Source organism: Peromyscus eremicus, chromosome 23 (assembly GCF_949786415.1).
Source record: "Peromyscus eremicus chromosome 23, PerEre_H2_v1, whole genome shotgun sequence".
Classification (NCBI taxonomy): Eukaryota; Metazoa; Chordata; class Mammalia; order Rodentia; family Cricetidae; genus Peromyscus; species Peromyscus eremicus.
In genome coordinates this window covers 30,048,109-30,066,910 of record NC_081438.1, presented here as the reverse complement: position 1 = coordinate 30,066,910, position 18,802 = coordinate 30,048,109, and positions in this window count along the sequence as shown.

Below are 18,802 nucleotides of genomic sequence, written 5' to 3'. Positions count from 1 at the left end.
ATGCACATAAGTAAGGCTCCCAGCCAGGTGGCACACAACTGTAATCTCAGCATTCAAAAGGCTGAAGCAGAAGGATGGCAAGTTTGAGGCAAGCCTCTGCTACCATGGAAGATAATGTCTAAAACAAAGGGAAAATAAAAGCTACAGATAAAACAACTGGGCATGCCTCAGAGGTAGAGCACCTGCCTAGAATCCCCCAGTGAGGGGCTGGGGTGTGGGTCAGTGGTAGAACACCTGCCTAGGATCCCCCAGTGAGGGGCTGGGGTGTGGCTCAGTGGTAGAGCACCTGCCTAGAATCCCCAGTGAGGGGCTGGGGCCTGGCTCAGTGGTAGAGCACCTGCCTAGAATCCCCAGTGAGGGGCTGGGGCCTGGCTCAATGCTATAGCATATGGGCTACATTAGGCTATTTCTTAGATACACGTGAAAGAAGAAAGAAAAAAAGGAAGGAAAGAAGGAAGGAAGGAAGGAAGGAAGGACAGACAGAAGGAAGGAAAATTAATATTAACAGGGAAAGTCAGCTCCAGCCATGGCTCAGAACCTAGTTCTAGCATGCCCAGCTGGGTCACTTTGAGCAAATGTTAACCTCTGTGAGTCTCATCATCCATAAGCTGGAGACCGTTCCAGCATGTACTTCACAGTTAAGTTAAAGGTGAGGTGAGAGCAGGTTGGAAAGTACCCGACATGGAACAAAATACGTAGTGATTTTTATTATTGCAGCCTCCCCAGTGGCGTGCATGGAGGCTGGCGGGACTTGCCAGGAGGGAGCAGGCTGATTCCGAGACACTTCACTTCTGTTGTTTCCAGTGCACACACTGACCTCAAATCCACTCCCAACCTTGGAAAGAAGGTCAAATGAAGACCCGACCCACCACAGGAAACCAGCCCACGTGGCTAACCTTGGCTTTGCCCTTGGCTCCCCGCCTGCCCCCAGCACACCCTTGACTGCTCTCCGATGCATCTCAATTCTGCCACAGCCTGGGGAGACAGCCAAGTCCTTTGCCATGGCATTAGCCTCTTTTCCCTTTTGTTGGAAAAATATATATGAGAAACATCCCTCCTGCACACTACCCCACCGTCCCCTCATTCTTTTCCTCAGTTTCTTAGGGGTGAAATCACCCAAGATATAAATATCACATTCTAAATAAAGCCATGTTCTGCCGCAGCAAATGACATGTCTGTATATGCGTGTGACTGTCAGCCAAAATAAAATCACCTCCAGTGGAAGTCATGTTCATGTAATTAATTATTCTAGCATCCGAGGAAAGAGACAGACAGTCCTGTGGAATGCCCTGCCTGGCTGCTCTGTGAACACTGAAAGGCTTCCCGTCACTCTTGCCGAGTGACTGGTTCACAGCAATGGCTTTTGTTCTCACGTGGTTCCTGTGCTTGGGACCTTTATTTCTCAATTACTGCAAATGGGGGAAAAAAAGAGGTAAATAAAAATAGAGGAACAGACATCAAAGGCGTTCTGCGTGCAGGAGGCACGGTGTGCTAATTTAGCCACAGGAATGCAGGGGTTTGGAGAGGGCCTGATGGCTTTTGTTCTCCAACTTGGAAAGGGGGAATAAGCTGCTTGGGATTTTACAGAAAATCTGCTGTTAGCAGGAGTTCTCACTGAATCATGGCGGTTGGAGCCCTTGCAGGTTAAAATGTCTGGACAAAAGGGGATGATGGTAGAATGAGTGAAGGACTGGTCCCGTGAGCTTGCAGCTTTGTTGGATGGATGCCCACAGAAAGAGTTGGAGGGGAGTGAGGAGATGGCTAAGTCAGTAAAGAGCTTGCCTTACAAAAGTGAGGACCCGAGTTCAATCCCAAGAGCACATGTAAGGGCCGGGCATTGTGGCTAGCCTTGTAATCTCACCACTGGAGAGGAAGCGAAGCCATATGTGAGTTTTGGGGACGGCCGGACAGCTGGCCTAGCTTAGTTGGCAAAGGTCCAGGCCATTGAGTGACTCTGTCTCAAAAAAGCAGAGTGGATGGCATCTGAGGAATGACAGCTGAGGTCCTCTGGCCTCTGCCTGTACACACACACACACACACACACACACACACACACACACACACACACAGGGCATACAAACATACAAAAAAGAAAGAAGTTGGAGGACCCTACTGGAGTGTCTGAGGAAACTTTTCCTCAATTTTCTAAAATCATCCAAGGCTGGTCACAGGAGGAAGGCCATCTCTACAGAAACATCAATGTCACCATCCCACCAACCACCAACACTGGTGCAACAGGCACATGGAACAGGATGTTTCCACCAAACAAACTGGGTGTTGTAGTACACACCTGTAATCCCAGCACTCAGGAGGCTGAGGTAGCCTGGAGTACATAGAGAGATGCTGTCTCCAAAAACAGACAGACAGATGTAAATCCTTTTCCAGGGGATAGGAAAAGCAAAACTTCCAATGCACAAGTTTCCTTGACCGGAAATGTGTGTTCTCATAGGCATTGCATATTAGTATCCTAAATCCAATGCGATCTGATGTGTAAAAATCCAGTTTAACCGAATTACATTTATTGTGGTTGTGAATACATTCTAATTTGATTTCATTCTGTTGCCTCCTTTTGTGTTTTCCTATTTATTATGTTTCTCTTTCTTCCTTTCCTGAGTTCTGTGGGTTAATATTTTTTTTCATCTCCTTTTTCTTCTACTGTTTTGGAGATGATGATCGTTCATGTTCTTCTCCTGGGAATCATAAGGCTGAAGCTGCCTGGTGTCTCTGCACCTCAAGCAAGAAAAGAGACAGCGAATTCTGTCTCTTCTGTCTTTTTATTTCCCACATTTTGTCCTCTGCAGACTTCAAGGCTGTCTTTGTAAGAGTTGGTTTCAGCATCAATGGTTAAGATTTGCCAGGCTGGGGAGATGATCAGAGGGTCAGGCACTTGCCCTTGAAGAGCCGAGTTCAGTTTCCAGCAATCATAGACACACAGAGAAAAAAGCTGGGTGTGAGTAATGCACACTGATAGATCCCTTGCCAGAGAGGAGAGAGGGGGAGCCTAGGGACTCTCTGGCGAGCCAGTCTAGTGAGATGGGGAACTCCTGGTTCAGTGACAGATCCTGTTTTATGTGATGCAAGCTGGAGGGTGTTAGAAGACACCTGAGGTGGTCTCCACACATGCATGCACACTCACCCCCACAAAATTGCCATCATGTTTAATGATGTTGTTTCTTACCATTGTTTCCTGTTCCTTCATCAGAGTGCACTGTTTTTGCTATGGAAGCACACCCTTTAGAAGTTCTCTCAGGAGGAGGGCATCTGTCATCTGGACATAAACTCTTTTCATTTTTTTTAATATAGTCAGATTTTCCTTTTGGCCACCAACTCACAAATAGACACAAGGAGACTTATTAATTATGAAAGCTTGGCCTTAGCTTAGGCTTGTTTTTAAGTAGCTCTTATAACTTAAATTAATCCATTTCTATTAGTGTACATTCTGTCACACACCACCCATCCTGCTTCTTCTGTGTCTCCTCGAATCTCTCTCGCATGCCTAGATTTCTTCTCCTTTCTCTCTCTGCCCGGAAGTCCCATCTATACTTCCTGCCTAGCTCTTGCATGGTTTTTATTACACCAATCACAACAATACTACTTTACATAGTGTACAAATGTCCCACACAGTGTACAACTACTCTACAACATTTTCCCCCTTTTGTCTAAATAAAAAGAAAAGGTTTTAACTCCAACATAGTAAATCTTTCTAAAGTAAGAACAATTATCAGGTAAGAATTATATTTATAATGTCCAGTCTATCTGTATTTGGCAAATTCAGAGAAAATATTTCATTATCTACCCTATAAAGTTTTGAGCCTAATTTACTTTTTATCTTAATTTGTATTACCAACCCCAAACTATCTTTTCAGACCTCAAAACATTTTTCTTAGGTAAACAATTTAAGCGTTTATGTCTCTCAACCCTATGTATTTTTCACCTCTTTTTTTTTTTTTTTTGGTTTTTCAAGACAGGGTTTCTCTGTGTAGCTTTGCGCCTTTCCTGGATCTCACTCTGTAGACCAGGCTGGCCTCGAACTCACAAAAATCCCAAGTGCTGGGATTAAAGGCATGTGCCACCACCGCCCGGCTTTTTCACCTCTTTTGTGGCTTTCTTTTTCTGAATTTTGTAACAAGGAAAACTGTAAAACTGTAACTATCTAGTCTTCAACCCCATCAGAGACCTGTAGCTAGAGTTTTCCTGCCTGGCCCACAGTCAGGGCAAATCTCTCTCATCCGCCAGTCCCACAGATTCTCAGACCCGACCAAGTAAACACAGAGACTTATATTGGTTACAAACTGTATGGCCGTGGCAGGCTTCTTGCTAACTGTTCTTATATCTTAAATTAATCCATTTCCATTAATCTACACCTTGCCACATGGCTTGTGGCTTACCGGTACTTTACATCTTCCTTGTCCTGATGGCGGCTGGCAGTGTCTCTCCGACTCAGCCTTCCACTTCCCAGAATTCTTCTCCTTGTCCCGCCTATACTTCCTGCCTAGCCAATGGCCAATCAGTGATTTATTTACTGACCAATCAGCAACACACTTGACATACAGACCATCCCACAGCAGAGACCTGACAAGGATAAAATATTACCTGAGTAAACAGAAGTACAGGGCAAGAAACCTCTAAAACTATAGAAATGATAGAAACAACTGGCTGCCTGGACAGTCACCCAAGGTTCCTCTGCAATGTTAGGGCATCCATCTTTGGACTACAGGCCTAGACTATCTGATAGACTTTTCTGTGAAGCAGGAATTTTGAAGAACTCTTCTACATGGTCTTGGCAAAGTTCGGCAGTTGCCTTTTTTGTGTGTCCTGTTTGTCCAGTTTGGACAGTATACTGTCAGCAGTCAAGGCAAGGGCAGTCTTTTGCTCAGTGGTAACTTTGTCACAATAAAAATGAACTCCATATGGAGATTCTTTGGTGCCCATCATCCTTCTTTGAACTAAATTGGTGCTGGCATGAGCAGATGTGTCTCACTATCATGAAAAGCTTATGTTATTAAAACATCTTAAATGCCATATTCTGTAGGACTCTGAAGTGTTTGAAGACCACCTTTCTATCTAAAATATATCTCTGTTTAACCTTGAAACATACTTAACATGACTACAAGTTTGATTATTATAGATGATTAACTACTAACATTTTAAAATGAGCTGTATAGCTACAATACCTTTAACAAGAATAGAAACATGTATACAGTATAACAAAAATAACCTTAAATTTATTTCAATATACAAAAATATCTTAAACAAGAGTAGAAACATGTATAGAGTATGTTCTAATAAAATAACATTAAATTGATATCAATATACAAAAATCCATGCCAATGTAAGATATTTGAGATTAATAGTTGTTTTTTAGTTAAAAGTAGATTCAATAATATATCCTTTCTATATCCCCCTTTTTCTTTTCAGAAAGAGATCATTGAATCCAACCTTCCTTGCTTAGTTTCCTCCCTTACCATGACCAGTAACAACTTATAACCAACTCCCCTAAATGATGACAAACATTTATAACTCACCAAATGACCAAAAATCAGACACCCTACCTCTTAGGAATGTCATATTCTTAAAATTACTTTCTGTTGGCTAGGGGTGAAGGCATCTTTAGGGGACCCTGAGAAAATTGGAATAATGGTCAAGTCCTGAGAGAGCTAACTGTATTATTTTTTGTTTAGTCTCTGTGTGATAGGAAAGTGTAGAACTTATCTGAAGTCTTGGCTGGATAGTCTGTGGCTGGACCATCTCAGCTACCAACTTTGAAGTTGTTCTGTGTTGTTATTTGGTTTTACTCTTTACTCTTTGATCTTTTTGGGGGCCCGACACCCAGCTCACAAATAAATCACACACAGAGACCTATTATTTCTTATAAATGCCCAGCCTTAGTTTGGCTTATACCCAGCTTTCTTTAACAATTATCCCATCTACCTTTTACCTCTGGGCTTTTTCCTTTTCTTACTTCTGTATATCTTATTTTTACTCTTACTCTGTGGCTGGTCCCTTCTTTTCTTGCTCCTTGATCTTTCCTTCTATTTATTCTCTCTGCCTGCCAGCCCTGCCTATCTTTTCTCCTGACTTGCTATTGGCCATTCAGCTCTTTATTAGACCAATCAGGTGTTTTAGATAAGCATAGTAACACAGCTTCACAGAGTTAAACAAATGAAACATAAAAGAATGCAACACATCTTTGCATCATTAAAACAAATGTTTCATAACATAAACAATGTAATACATTTTAAAATAATATTCTACAACAGCTCTGGATACAGAATTTTGAGGGAACTGCAACAGAGACTGGATCACTTGGGTTACTTGTCTTTATTATTGTCTGGTCCTTTATTTTTGAAAATACATAAACTTTTAAAGGTAACACACATACATATGCATTAACACAAGAATGGAATGTGCAGTGTGCATAGGTCAGTTAAAGATGATTTTTGTTTTATGTTTGAACAAGTAAAAAGGCATCTGCTAACTTCATAAGTTTGTTTGGACTATATAGCCAAACCTCTATCCATGTCATATGAAAGAATGGCATGTAATAATAAGTCATGAGCACTCTGCAGCCACCAAGATTTATCATGTCTTTTCCAGTCTCAGAGCTGTTCCCATAGTAGAGGGACCAGCATATCTATCACCTGTCCTGTAGTCTTTCTTGGCTTTCTCCCTCATGTCTGCTGTCAAGATCCTAAGGAGTCTCTCCCAATCAAATCTGATCTTCATTAATTTTGAAGAGAACCATAGCTTTCTGTTTCCTGTGGAAACAAAAGCATAACCTCTTCCCCAAATGCAACATATATTTTGACATTCATTTTGATAAGACATTCTCAAAATATATATGTTGGTTTAACTTAGCAGTTTCCATGATCCAATGTCTCTCAGCAGCTGCTTTTTTGTACATTAAACATTTGAAAATTAAAAGTCAACAAAGCACCATACAAGATCAAGACATCCTGTGTATGGCTTATTCTTTTTATAATATCTTTCTTTAAAGACTTTATTATTTTATTTATTTTTTTCTGTGGATACCAATAACAATTTTCTTTTCTTTCTTTAGCATCTAAGCACATTTTTAAAGCATGCTGTACTTTTTCAGAGGTTTTTATTGTGTGTTCGGACTTGGCTTCACTAAGTGCCTGCAGCATTATCTGACTGCATGAGACAAATCCTAAACTGTCACATCAGCCGCTGAATGACTCAGCTTAGCTCATGGTGCTGGTGGCTGGCTCCAGCCCACAAGCAGTGACCAGTAGCCATGCTTCTGTATACAGAGCAACAGCCTGCCTGAGAGGTTGCAAGACTAAGAAACCATGTCTGGCTCCTTGGCCAGAACTTTTCTTAGCTTTCTCAGGTCCTATGTTTGGCTATTCAAGCCCCATATTGGGTGACATACATAGTTGGATTTTTCTTTGGGCTGCCAGCTCACAAATAAGGACAAGGAGACTTATTAATTATGAAAGCTTGGCCTTAGCTTAGGTTTGATTTCAACTAGCTCTTATAACTTAAATTAATCAATTTCTGCTAATCTACGTTCTGTCACACACCACCCATCCTGCTTCCTCTGTGTCTCCTCATCTCTCTCTCTCTCTCTCTCTCTCTCTCTCTCTCTCTCTCTCGCCTAGATTTCTCCTCCTACTTTCTCTCTCTCTGTGTAAGTCCCACCTATACCTCCTGCCTAACTATTGGCTGTTCAGCTTTTTATTGCATCAATCATAGCAATACACTTTTACACAGTATACAAATATCCCACAATATTTTTAATTTGGTTTTTTGAGACATGGTTTCTCTGTGCAGGCCTGTCTGTCCTGGAACTCACACTATAGTCCAGGCTGGCCTTGAACTAAGAGATCTGCTTGCCTCTGCCTTCATGTTTTTTTGAAGGTTGAGATAGCCTTACTTGGCCCTCACACTTGAGTAGTACTAGCTCATCTGGGTGTACAGTTATTTCCTGACAATTTTCTTTCAGCAGCTTTATGCTGGTTTGATGTCTGTCTCTCTACCATTGCTTTATATGCCATCAGTGTCTTCTTCTTTTCAGCTCAGAAACTTCTCTCTGATTATCTTTAATAATCTGCAGTTTCACTAACATTGTCTATGTGCAGATTTATTTATATTTAACCTACTGGGCACAAAATGTGGTATTTGTGACTAAGGATTCAATCTATCCACAAAAACAATCTCAAGTAGATAGACATTTCTTGTTTGTCACCAAGACATCCCAACATCCTAAAAATGTGAATTTAATGTGATTTATAAAAATAGCAACTTTGGGTCAGCAAGATGGCTCAGTGAACAAAGGTTCTTGCCACCAAATCTAAAAACCTAAGTTTAATCCCAAGGTAGGGGAGAATTGACTCCTTCAAATTGTTCTATGATTTCCACACATGCACCATCACACACACACACACACACACACACACACACACACATGCACATATGCACAAAATAAATAGATAAGTAAAGTTTAAAAAATATTTCAAAATACCAACTTCTTTTTATGTCATTAGACAAGTGGATTTGCATATTCAAATGAAAAGACAAACATACCAAAAGAAGAAAATCATATAAAAGGTTTTCATGCCTCTTCAGATATTAAAGCCTATGACACTGCCTATGGGGTAAGAGAGTGGCATTAGAATCAAAAAACATAGATCTAGAAATAGTCAAAAGGACACATGAAACATCAGTAAGTGATCGTTGTGACCTCCCAAATCACTAGGGAAAAGATAAATTTAAAAAAGTCGCATTTAACTTATTTGTGTGTGTGTGTGTGTGTGTGTGTGTGTGTGTGTTGCGTGTGTGTATGCATGGAAGTATAGATATGGGTGCATCTGCACATGCCATGATTCCTGTGTGTAGATCAGAGAACACCTTTTTGGAGTGAGTTCTCTCCTACTCTGTGTGTCCTGGAGATCAAAGTCAGTTCATCAGGCTTGTTGGTAAGTGCCTTCACCTGCTGAACCATCTTGTTGGCCCAAATAAACTTCTTAATTAATAGTTCTCTGTTATTTGTTAAAAACAACAACAACAGGATCTGTTCTTCATACCATAAACTAAAATAGATTCCAAGTAGATTCTAAACACAAATGTTAGCAGTGACAGCAAAGAGCAGCTTCTACAGTTAAACTTGGCTCTAACTTGATTGGTTTGTGAAGTGCCTCAGGTATTAGTAAGCCACACTTTAGGTGTGTCTGTAGAGGTGTCTTCAGAGAGGTAATGGGGGGCAAACCCATCTGGGTATGGAGAGCTCCATCCTAGCCTGGGGGCCTTGGGTGGAAGAAAGGGGAAGGAGAAAGCCAGCTAGCGTAGGCATTCTCTTCATCGGCTTCCTGGCCTGCCGAGTGTGAGCTTCTCTGCTCCACCCCACTCTCCTACAACCCTTCCCCTAGTAAGAGGCATAGAAATTAAAGCCAACTTGAGAACAGAAATGAAAACCACCATGGTGGTTAATCTTCACTGTCAACTTGATTTGGGAGGCACAGCTGAGGGCTCATGTATAATGGTGTTACTGGAGATGATTACTCACAAGAGAACACCTACCTGACTGTGGGTGGCCCCATAACATGGGCTACAGGACTGGATGAAATACAAGAAGAGAAAGAAAGTCATCTTATTACAGGTAAAGCCTTTCTCTGCTTCTGACCCACAGTGAGGTGAGCATTTCTTTTCTGCCACATACTCTTCACCAAGATGGCCTGAACCCTCTGTAACTGTGAGCCAAAATAAATCTTTCTGCTCTCACGTTCTTTCTGTCAATTATTTTTGTCACCCAAGCACATACCTTTCATCTTGTGAAGAAGAAGAAAAAGAAGGAGGAGGAGGAAGAGGTGGTGGTGGTGGTGGAGGAGGAGGAGGAGGAAGAGGAGGAGGAGGAAGAAGACCTGGATACTTTGAAGAAGAGATACCATAGAAGTTTTCCTAGACATCCCTGGCCATGCTACAAAGTGGATTTGTAAGCAAAGCAGTTGCCTTGGGTCTCACCAATCCCACTGTGAAGAATTTTTTCTGAAGATATATAAACTATGAAACAATATATGAATAGGCCAGTTCTTACACCCCTAGTTCTAATAGCAACATATGATTAAATAAATAGTGATATTTTCACGCGAGTGACTGAGACACATCTGTGTCAACAGTAAGGAAGATCTCACACCCACCTACTAATCAAGCCCAACAGGCTTAACTTTTGAGAGCAGATTGTGTAGCCATAGAGAGTGAAAAGAAATCTAAGAGCTAAGCTAGCATAATTTCCAGAATATAAAGTTAAGAAAGTAAAGTTATGAAAGATAATTGTAATGTGCTAATGTGTGTGTGTGTGTGTCTGTGTGTGTGCATGCATGTGTGCCCCTGTATGTGTGTGTTTCTGAAGAAGAGTGAAAATGAGAAATTAATGAGAGCAATTTTCTATGATCCAAGGGACTTCATGAGAGAGACAGGAATGGAATTGAGACTTTTTAATGTTGTGTTAGTATCTACCACAGTTGTAGCTGTTTTCTATTCAGAATCCTTCTTTTCTCATCATCTCTTTTCTCCCCTCTCATTCTTCCCCTCTCCTCTCCCCTCTTTCCCCTTTCCTTCTCTTGCCTTCACCTCTCTCTCCTTCCTTTCCCTTCCCTCCCCTCCCTTTCCCATCCCTTTTCCTTCCTCCTTTATTCCCCTCTCCTATTCCTCTTTCCCTCCCTTTCTCCATTTTTCTTCCTTTTCCTTCTTTCCTGGTTTCATTTCTGTTGCTGTGATAAAAAGCTCTGTCCAAATTAGCAACTGATTTAGGAACTCAAGCTGTTAGGCATCTCACATCCATAGCCAAGACCGGAGAATAAACACATCCTTGCTCGCTTGATTGTTTGTTCACTCATTTGCTTGCTCTCAGCCAGCTTCCTCCTTTTGTATACAGTTCAGGATCTCCTGCGTAGGGAATGGTGCCACCCACAATAGGCTGGGTTTTCCTACATCAATTAATAATCAAGATACTCTCCCACAGACATGTCCACAGGTCAACATGATCTAGATAATTCCTCATTAATTCTCTCCTCAGGTGATTCTAGGTTGTGTCAAAATTAAAACTAACCATCATGCCTTCCTCTCCTGCCTCCTCTCTTTCCTCCTCCCCATGTCTCTTCTTTCTTATCCCCTTCCCTCCTCTCCTCTCTCCTTCCACAACTCCCATTCCCTTCCTTTCCCTTCTGTTCTTTTTCTTTTGGTTCTCTCCTTCTTTTCAACTTTCTCTGACTATAATTGGACATTTTATGGTTACATTTCTCTCCTCAGAATGTCAATTATATTTTCTTTAAGAAGTAACTTAAAATTTATAACATACATTCCCAAATAACTCAAATCCCTTATCAAATATCACTCTGGATAGTGTAGTTCCCTGTAGCAGAGAGTTCCCAATTTCTCTCTCAGATCCTTGCAGTGTTTCCATTGTGAATTCCAATTATTTCTAAGTTATCCTCATCCAATCCAGTCTTCTTGTTTTGAACAAATTGTTATCTATTACTTTAAGGATAAAAACTAAACTTACACTGTTTTCATTTATTCCTTTTCCAATTCCATGCATACTTTATGTAGATCTGAGTTCTTCACCTATATCATGGTCCTTCTACCTGAAGAATTTTTAACATTTCTTACAGGAAGTCTTACAGTGAAAAATTCCATCATTTCTCCCCGATATAATATTTCTTCTCCACATTTATAGGATTTTATGTGTGCATTCATAAATGTGTGTGTGTGTGCCAGTGTGCATGTGTGCATGTGGAGGCCAGAAATATCCTGTGTCATTCTTCAGGAGCTGTGCACCTTATGTTTGGAGGCAGGATCTCTCACATTCTGAGACCCACAGATTTGGCTAGGGTGGCTGACCAGAGAGTACCAGAGGTTCTCCTGTCTCCCTTGCCCTAGTGCTGGGATGACAAAGGTGCACAACCATGCCTCATCACCCGTGGCATGGCTCTTGGGGATGGAACTCAGGTCTTCATTCTCAGTAAGCACTTTGCAATGAGCCATCTCCCCTGGTGTGTTTAAATGCCTCTCTCCACTCTTTTCATTCCTCCCATAGTTTTTGAAGAGAAGTCTGATGACTTTCTCATCCATGCTCTTCTCTAGGCAAGCTGTTTTCTTCCTTCAAGATTTCCTCATTGTCTTTAACTTTCTGAAGCTTGGTTATAACATGCCTGAGTGCTGCTTTGAGTTATTGATCTTCCTTGATTACCTCTAAGGTTCTTAAGAGTGTGACCCATCACTGATCATTAATTTTGGGAAATCCTCATGAACTATTAGCATTTCTTCTGCTTCTTTCTGTGTCTTCTTTTGCTGTTATCTCAGCTACAGGGATATACTTGTTTGCCATTGTTCCGCCATTGGTTCACAGTCTTCATTTCACGACTCTCTCCCCTGCCATATCCTGTCTCCCAGGCCACCGCTCATTGCTCGTCTGCCCCACATGCTGCCCTTTCTTCCCCCACCCCAGATCCCTTTGTGTATTAGTCATGTGATTTTGCACTTTCAATGTGATGATCTCAACATCTGGACCCTGTCTCAGGCCCCTTCTGGTGCTTGTTTTCTCTCTTCAGACTGTTTTCTCCATTGCCTCTTAGCATGTCTGCAATTTCCAGCTGAAAGTCAGATGTTATGTATCAGGTAGAAGGAACAGAGGCAAACAGGCTTTTTAGTGAGATTTTATGTTTATCCTTCAGGGCGTCAAGCTGTGTTTAATGTGTACCAGAGCTGTAGGTGTCAGAGACTTCCATTTCCTGGCATGCCCTCTATTTTTTTCTCTTCCATTGTCTTTGGGTTTCCCTGGAAACTTCTTTTTGAAGAGTCTATGTCTTGTGGAGCTCTCGGCTGTAATGCACTGTTATTATCCTGGAGTCCTGTTGATGCCGTGGTAAGATACTGAGAAGGGAGGACAGTCGGCAATCTTGTGATTAAATCTTTCTAAAGCAGGCCCCGATCCCCATGCAATGGCTTTCAGAAGATCCATTCATGTGTGTTCTTCCTCTTTCCTCGTGTAAAAGAGAGGTGCCCAGATGGGGTCCGGCTATCTCGTTATTGTTGTCCTCAATCAGAGAAGGTTTTGAAAGTTTCCCCTGACTGCAGGACTTGTGGGTGAGAACAGAGTTGCTGGGTATACTTCAAATGACTTTGGGGTGGGCTGAGGAGATAGCTGTCATTAAAATACTTGAAGCACAAACACAAGGGCTTGAGTTTGATCTCAAGAACCCACATAAAAAGCTGGGTGTGGTTGTCCTATGGACTGGGAAGTGGAGACAGGCAGATCCCCTAGACTTTTAATCCTAGCACTGCCACTGCAGGGGAGCCATGGGAGCCTTAACTCTTTCTGGGGAGAGGCAATTGCCTGATTACCCAAAATGGGCACCAACAAGAGACCAAAGAACAATTTCATTAGTTCCAACTTGGTGAGATCAGTGAGTTCATAGGGCTCACTCATAGAACATGGTGAAAAGCAGTGTGACACCCCCAACAGCTGCGTCACCACAAAGCCCCACTCCATCATGGAATTGTATCAAGGAGCCCCTCCTTCAGTCACCCTTCCACTTCCCATACACTCCATCTGTCACCTCCCAGCATCTGTTGCAGATTCGAAAAGGAGACTCTCAGGTGAGGATCTCCCGACCTTCTCTATAGCCAACATCACTCTTGCTGTCATCATGGACCTGGCTACCACTGTACTGTGCTGCTGTAGTCACCAGGGGCAAAGCCCAAGATAACATCTTGTTATGCCCAGAGCAAAGAGCTACAACAGGAGGATCACTAGGACTTATTGAATGCCAGCCTAACTAGAAAACAACAACAATAACAACAAACAAGCCAACAAAAAACCCTCCAGCTTCAAATTTAGAGAGAGGCCTTGCCTCAAAGAAAAAAGGTGGAGCATGATAGAGGAAGAGACCCAATATTGTTGTCCTCTGATCTCTCTCTACCTAAACACACACACACACACACACACACACACACACACACACACACACGCATGCATGCATGCATATACATACATACATACACACATGCATAAACATACACACACACACACACACTCACACACATACACACACAATCACACATTGGGAGATGGGCTTGGTGCCTTCCGCTCATCATCTCAACTACTCAGAAGGCAAAGATGTGAGGACCATCTGAGGCCAGGAGTTAGAGACTAACCAGGGCAATATAGCAAGACTCCAGAAAAAAACAAACTTTTTAAAGTTTTGGGTTTGTTCCATCAAAATGATGAAACAAAATAATGTTTTCCCTCAAAGTAAAATTCTGGGTTGATGTGGTTCCTGATGGGAAATGTACTGTACTATGAATTAGTTCTCCCCTGTATGTGAGATCTCATTTCTTCTCCTTGCTTTTGAGACTCACCTGCTCCCTTTTCTGTCTTCTTTGTCTGTTTGTTGTTGTTGTTGTTGTTGTTGTTGTTGTTTTGTTTACTCACTGTTACTATGTGTCTGTAATGGGGCTGGCAGCGTGGGATGCATGCTGTTTCACACATGTGGAGGTCAGAGGATGTTGTGGAGTTGGTTGTCTTCCTTCTTCACACATGTTCTGGGGATCAGGCTCAGCTCAGCAGGCTTGCACAGCAAGTGCTTTGCCCACCAAGCCATCTCATCAGCCTGCATCTTCCTGTTTTTTTTTTTGTGTGTGTGTGTGTGTGTGTGTGTGTGTGTGTGTGTGTGTGTTGTTTTGTTTTTTTGAGACAGGGTTTTTCTGTGTAATTTTGGTGCCTGTCCTGGATCTCACTCTGTAGACCAGGCTGGCCTGGAACTCACAGAGATCAGCCTGGCTCTGCCTCCCGAGTGCTGGGATTAAAAGCGTGTGCCACCACTGCCTGGCACATCTTCCTTTTTAAACCAGAGTTTTCATAACCTTGGCTATGACGTAGACTTACGTCACCTTATCCTGTTTGTGGCTTGCTGAACCTTGCCTTCGCTGAGGTTTTAAAATGTATTGTTATTTTATGGATATGTGTCTCTGTGCGCATGTGCCACATGAGTACAGGTGCCTATGGAGGCCAGAAAGGCCACTGGATCCCCTGGAACTGGAGTTGCAGGGGTTTGTGAGCCATTCAATGTACGTGCTGGGAACTGAACCTAGGTCCTCTAGGGGTAGCGAGTGCTTTACTAACCCATCCTTCTAGCCCAGTGGTTCTCAGCCTTCCTAACGCTGCATCCCTCTAACACAGTTCCTCATGTTGTGGTGACCCCCAACCACACAATTACTTTCGTCGCTACTTGTAGTTTTGCTACTGTTATGACTCAAAAGGTAAATATCTGTGTTTTCCAATGACTTTAGGTGACCTGTGAAGGAGTCATCCTACCCCCAAGGTCAAGAGTCACTGATCTACACACTTGGTTTGTTTTTGAGGCAGATTCTCCATCATGTACCCCAGGCTGGCCTGGAACTCTGTCTTCCGGTCTTCTTAGAGTCACACACATGGGCTTCTTACTCAGTCCTTTAAATCTGTTTGTTTCTCTCTTTGAATTTGGAAACTCCAGCCACTGCTGTGGTGATATTTTATTTGCATGTTAATAGATAAAGTTTGCTTGGAGATCAGAGGACATAGATAGCTAGCCATAAACAAAGTCAGGCGTTGGTAGCAGACACCCTTAATCCGATCACATGGCAGGCAGAGTCTCTGTGTGTTCTAGGACACAGCCAAGCATGGTGACCCATGCCTTCAATCCCAGTACCAACCATAGAGACCTGGAGGTCTGTACAGACAGGCCGTGATGAGGAAGTGAGGTGGCTGGGTTAAGAGCCAATGAGAAAGCAGAACAGCAAGGCAATAAAGGCACAGGTTAGACAGGAAGAAGCAGGTTCAGTTTGGTTCTCTGGGGAAGCTATGGCGGCCTGGTGAGCTAAGGTTAGTTTGGTGGCTATCACTATTTCTCTGATCTCTGTGGTTTTCACCCCTCTATTTGGCTCTGTGTTTCTTAATTTAATTTAATAATTTAATCTTAATTTAATCAGATTGTTTAGAAATTTGTTTACACACTGCTCCTTTGAAGATGGTTTTCAACTCCACACAGCTCCTCTCCTGGACTCGATGACAGGGTCCTTAGATCTTTGTTATAATATCACAGATTCCGTAAACTCTGTATTTTTGCTTACTAGCCCCGCAACTCCCCAATTTTGTTGATATTGGATAATTTCTACTTTTTTTTGTCTTTGTTTTTGAGACAAGATCTCCCTCTATACCCTAGGCTGACCTGAAACTCATTGTTTATCAGAGGCTAACCTTGAACTTGCAGTGATGCTCCTGCCTCAACCATGCACTGTCAAGCAGAATTTAGCTTCTATTCTTCAACCTTTAAGTCGACTGAAATTTGTTCTGTTCTCTCCATGCTGCTAAGTTCACACAGAAGTTTTATTCTCCTTGATGTCTAAGTGTATATGGCGCTGGTGGCTGATGCTAGTTACTGCGTGGAAAGGTCACAGTCACGACAGAACCCAGTGGTACCTTTAGCTTTATTAGGGGAGAGAGAGAGAGAGAGAGAGAGAGAGAGAGAGAGAGAGAGAGAGAGAGAGAGAGAGATGCAGAGAGAGACAGAGAGAGTGTGGGGGTTCACATCCGGCTTTTAGGCTGGGAGGCAGTCGCCCGCTGATGATGTAATAAGGCGCCAGACAAGACCCCCGAGCTGCGCATATATGAATCCTTACAGTGTTGAATTCTGCCTCTGTTTTCAAGCATGGTATCATTCTCAACAACACATTTCATGACAGGTACTTTAAAAGTTTTGTGGGTTATTCACCCACAGCCTAGTTGACTAATCAGAAACTTTAAATTCCAGAATGACATAATCCAGATGTGAGTGGACTTGGGTAAGAGAAGTGGCACTGAGACTCTCAGGACTGAGCGTGCAAGCTAAGGGTGCAAGCTCTCATGCACAATAAGAACACTCGTTCAAAACGACCAAGAAAGCAGGCAGAGGTGCTTACATACCTGACTGAGTTAGATCCCAGAAATCCACAGTAAGGATAGGCCCCTGCAAATTGTCCTCTGGCCTCCACATGTGCATCCTGGTCACACACACACACACACACACACACACACACACACACACACACAGTGTTAATAATAAATATATTTTTAGATGACAAAGGAAACAAGAGGATGTGCTATTTCCTTTCCTAAAGGCGCATTTCTCTTTTAAAAGCACAAACTCAGGTCTATAATCCCTGGAGGCAAGCAGGGCCTCTGCTACCTGTTTGTCCTGATTGCTGTTTGCACTGAGTCCAGGTGATCAGCCAAAATACGTCTGGATGAAAATAGCAATTTTGCCCACCCCCAATCCACTTCCTTTTTTTTTGTTCCCCCTCACCACTTCAATTTGGCCATAATTGTACCGTTCCCATAACAACAGCCACATAACTGGATCTTTGTGGAGGGCTTATGACAGGGCTGTCCACAAAAGCCGCTGGCAACGCTGTATAGACCCTGTATGTCGTCGGCTCACAAAAGGTACAGCTATCAGCAGGGACGATACTTGGCAGTCTCAAATCAAACCTGCCGTTGATTACCGCTGCTGCGTTGGGGGAACTGCAGCCCGCCCTACGTATTTCTCCTATGTTCCTTCCATGCACTCATTCCCGGGACTGCCATTCCCTTGTGGCCCTGCCTGGGACATTAAAAAAATGCATACACAGGGAGAAACTCACAACAAAAACTCTTTCACTGTGTAGAGTGCACGGAACTGCAGCCAAGTTCACTGAACAGCAGCCTTGATGAGGTCTCAGGGCTGTGCTTCGGATTGTGAGAGGGGAGCGCTAGCGCCAAGAACCAAAATACCTTCACAGGTGTGCCTGTGCATATATGTGTATACATGTCCATATGCACACCTACGTATACGCACTTACTGTGTACACATATGAAACTTCATCTCCACAGACTTCATGGAAATGTGATAGATGAATGTAATATACATATATATTTGTTCCTTATTTGCTGAGCCACTGCACGGTTTCAGGAAGCAAATCTGCTCATCAGGGGGCCAAAGGAGGCTTGATGCGAAGCTGTCTTTGTCACAGCCAGCAAGCTATGCCAAGGTAAGTTAGACGCTTCCCTACCAACTGCTCTTTTGATCTCTTAGCAATAAGTAAGACAGCCACCGTGGATAAACCAGAGTAGAAGATCAGGTTCATTCTGAATTCAGGACGGGAGTTGGCACACTGACATCTCCAGTACCTTTGCTGGTGTGTTGCCAACTCACAGACTGACTGAGGTCAAAGTCCCAGCGTGGGAGTGAAAGGATAGCAGGGCTGAGGCCGTATGTCCCAAGCAGACACTTGAGCCCTGGTGGTGGCTGCAGTGTTTTTACTGGAGCTACAAAGGTAACAGTCCTCAGAGGGCATGGTCCGTGTGGAGCTCAGCCTCCTGCTATAGAAAGAGGCCACTTCTGGAGTCCTTCTTCTGGAGGGCCATAGGGAAACCCAACACCTAGCAGAAAGGTGGGCTCTGACACCTGCTGGTCTCAGTTTGAGCCCTCAAGAGATGGGTTTCAAACGCATCCCTTTGAATGAGAACTCAGCTTTCAAAAGTAAAAGTGAAGTTTTCAACTCAACCAGGGATAAGGATGATATTTCACATGTTCAGGAATGGCTCAGTCTTCTAAGCAATGCTTTGTGGTCACAGAAGGCTGGATCAGCGGCACACATGTTGCAATATCCTCCACCGATTGGCTAAGCCATGCATGAACGGTACCGGTCAGAAGCAGCAGCACTACATCACTCCAAGCTTGCAACAGACTTGGACCCCAGGGCTCTCTGAAGATGTCCCGGTGAC